This window comes from Olea europaea, chromosome 18 (assembly GCF_002742605.1).
Source record: "Olea europaea var. sylvestris chromosome 18, O_europaea_v1, whole genome shotgun sequence".
NCBI classification, from domain to species: Eukaryota; Viridiplantae; Streptophyta; class Magnoliopsida; order Lamiales; family Oleaceae; genus Olea; species Olea europaea.
In genome coordinates, this window is record NC_036254.1 from 24,392,545 (window position 1) to 24,396,861 (window position 4,317).

Sequence of the window (4,317 nt, forward strand, 5' to 3'; positions counted from 1 at the left end):
TTTTTGTCTTGCACAATTTTTTTTTTTTTTTTTTCAATCACACCATTAACATGTGTAGCTCTTCCAAAAGTAAAAACACTGTAAAATCGTACCAAATTGGGATGCAACGGGTTTTCATGCTCTTCAATCAATAATGTTAGTAAGATTTGATCAACTTCTAAGGCCATAAATTTCTCGACCAGCACTGGTCATGGGCATCAACACCAGTACAATGAAATGTAAACACAAGATGTAACTAATTTAATTATAATGGACTGTCTATTTCCATTTCCCCCTAGTTCGGTTCAGAAAAATTAGCATGTATTGATTTGTATATTCCTAGGAATTGTTTGAATGACAATCTGGTTCAACATCGCATCAACAACCTAGTAACGTTGCGTGCCCGGCTTTCTACTTGAATTCTTCTAGGGTTTTGTTTCTTCAACTTGTCTTTTCCTATGTATTTTGCCCATTAGTTCTTTATTGAGAACAAAAGATAATGTGATTCACACAGTGTAGATCATCAACATTTGACAATTTTTTGTGGCGTACCCAATAAGCACACCTGCAGGGGCATATTTGGTACGGAGTAATTCAACCTTTTTGTCGTAAGTGTTGTCCACACCTTAGGTTAAATAGGAGCACGTAATTCTCAAACAGGGTAAAAACTACAACACTGGGGAGCTGGAATACAACTCAGAGAAACAGCAATCCATTCATGAATACATTACACTTCAAGCTTATCTAGATTTGAATAAAAAATCTTTCACGTACTTGTTATGCCAGCAGACTCACTTAGCAACATATGTTTAAACCATAAAATTGTGGTAACTACTTAGCGGGTTCATAACTAAGCACGTCTTTTCAAATCAAAGCCATAAAATCCTTCTTTAGGTTTCGTTCTTCAACCTCCAATTTAACGTCTTATTCGTCGCTACGACACTTCATCACCACCAGAACTGAAATGCTCTTCGGATGTTCCGTCCTCAACCTTTTTAGCTACCCAAATTACTGGACTACAAATAGTTATAGGAACTGCCCATTATTTTCTCAAAGTTCTCTCCAATTTAGCAACAAAATTTCCTAAATATTTTCTCCAAATTTACTCACCACATTGTGAACACTAATAAATATGCATCTTTAGGCAACACGTCCTTCATGTCGCCATTTTATCTCCTATCTTCACATCGATGCTGTTGCTCTGATGTGGGATAGAGCTGCAGGCATTCAGTGATCCATTTTTATTTTGAGCTTGATATAGGTGGCTGAGGATGAAGTTGAATTTAATGCCAAAAATTAAAAGTAAGCTCGAGCACATGTTAGGCTGAAGCATTAATCAAGCCTAACTGAAGTATGTAAATCCTTCACTCTAATCAAGCTCAAGAAACGAATTATCAGGTTCATCAAACTTCGAGCGAAGCACGATCTCACGATCTTCTACTAGTGCTCAAGTCTGAGTTTGAAGATTCTTCCAGTGCTCAGCTCAGCTCCGCTCATTTGCACAACTATGAAAGTCATTTAAGAGGAAATTGCTTTTTCCGTCAAGAGAAAATATCCTGACAAAGAGATGTAAGTGTTATGCCTTAGGTCCAATCAACATTAGACATAAATAATTCAATACATAATTAATACGATTTAATGACAAATCTATTATTTAATTAAAAGAAAATTAAATTAAATAATAGAATCCGTAAATTCAAATCTTCGTAATTTGTTAATCACAAGGAATTGTGATTGTGAGATACAAATTACATATGATTGAATCTTAAATCGTCCGTGAACGTAAGTAATAACAAGATACAGATATCGTCATTATGGATAGACCGTCATGTGTGGCATTTTTTATTTGTGAAGTAAGTAGCTGATCTCACAAGCTGAAATGTGTTGAAACTTGAATGAACACGTGGATGTTTTGTTATAAAACAAAATATTGGAGACCTGCCTAGAGATTTCACATAGATAACTATCTGAGTGTCAGTGGTTAATCTCTAAAGTTTGGTAGTGGAATTGGTCATTTAATTTGAGGTCATCACAGTATCTTATATGATGACAGTCATGCTTTGATGGTGTTGGATATTGTTATGTCAAGGACTACTAATACGACATCGTTTGGGTATTTCAAGAATCGTATGAAGGTTGTGAATGATCAATAGATGATTCATTACTCTTAGATAGTAAGAGATTATGATCTGCATTTCATTCAATTAAGTCAGTAATGAAATCCTTGGCCAAGGTGTACTCGTAAGTCGAAAATAAGTTTTCGACTTATATTAACTTAATAGTGGAGTGAAAGATATGATCGATAATTGAGATTGACACACTTTCATATCTTGTAATTGATCAAATCATATTAACGAGGGGATTATAGTTTCACGGTAAATGAACGAGTTTGATTTTGTTATACTACGTGACATTTCCTGTCACATGTATTGCTCTGTCACATTACTAGATATCAATTTGGGATGGCGAGTGTGAATTTGTGATAGATTAAAAATGTGTTTTAATTTATCAATTTGATTAGATCAAAATTATGTTTCACGTCGTTAGATATCGTGATCGGGAACCTGATAGGTCGCACACAAAAGAGAACGGGAAGATTGTGATTTGTCAATTAATTAATTTAACAAGCGTTGGATAAATTAATTAATTGTGTTGGTTATTTATAGGCCCAAATTAATTAATTAGATTAATTAATTCGCGGACCGAATTTAATTAAATGGATTAATTAAATATTATATTGGATCAGGCCAAGCCCCCGTTTGGGCTTATATAAATAACTTATTAGGGTTTACAATTTTGTAGAGATTTTTCATTATTCTTGCTAGCACAAGAAAAATCATAATCATACAATCTTGTTCTCTGTGTGGATCACCGTTAGAGGCTGAACAATTGGACAACCGTGGATAGTAATCAAAATCCTTAAAACAAATAAAAAAAAAGGGATTTGCAAATCTAGAAAAAAGTACGAGTTTTATCACAATTTTTATCAAAACAAAAAGATGAATCCTGACGGGAATCAAAATTTGTTTTATTTTCTGCTGCGCATGTTAAGTAAATTCCCAACAAGAGCATTCTAGCTGGAGAATTGGCGTTGGACTTGCAACAAGAACATTGTTTCTAGGTACAAGCAAAAACGTTTTCTCTTACAAACTATTACCACAACAAATTGTTTCTCCCAATCGAATCAAGTGATTAAGAACTTAAAAGAAAACACCATCACAAAAAAGGAAAAAAAAAATAATTAATTTAGCCCTTAGTTACATTAATTCTAGTGTAATTGAAATATGATGAGCCATTCACCATTGAAATTTGATGGGTTATTTACCACATCACAGTTGTCATTGCTCTTCTTATTTACCCTTATCTACACCCTTAATAAGCACAAATGAAAATGAATTTCTCTAATTTATCGACCACATATTCAATCTCTTTACAATTTTAGTAGTCATTGGTCTTCTTAAGGTGAAATATAGCATTCTTCACGTCATTTCTTATTTATTTAATGGAATGATTATATAAATTAGTTTCATATTACTTTTAATTTTGAACAATTAATCTTGAAGTCAGGAAGAATGCCAGTAAAAATATCAGGTCCTAGTGTTTCCGCTTTAGAATATGCTAGAATGATCAGTAATCTCATATATCTCATGAACTGTACAAGACCTGAAGTAGCATATGCGGTCGATAGACGTAGCAGATATACTAGTAATCCTAACAGTAAAAATTAGAATGCTTTCATTCGAATTTTGAGGTATTTGAGATACACTCTAGACTGTGGAATAGAATATACCGAATTCCTTATTGTACTTGAGGGATATTGCAATGCTAATTGGATTCTCGATACCAATGAAAATAAATCTACGAGTGGACATGTTTTTACATTAGCAGGTGGTGTTGTATCCTGAAAATCTACTAAAAAAACCTGCATTGCGAGATCTACTATGAAATCTAATTTCAAAGCTTTAGATAAGGCAGGTGAGGAGATTGAATGGTTAAGAAATTTTCTTATGGATGTTCCTTTGTGATCTAAACCATTTCTAGCTATTTTTGCCCATTGTGACAGTTAAGCAACTATTTCAAGAACTCAAAATTCTAGATATATTCGTAGGAAGAACAATATTGTGCATCAGCTACTTAAAAATGGAGTTATAGTTATTAACTATGTGAAGTCAAGTGATAATATTGCTGACCTATTAACCAAATGATTAGCTAGAGAGCTAGTTAGAAAACATCGAGGGCGATGGGGAAACCTATTACAAACTAGATTACCTATAATGAAAATTCAACCTTGTGATTGGAGATCCCCATAGACAAGGTTCAATGGGACAACAAAATTAA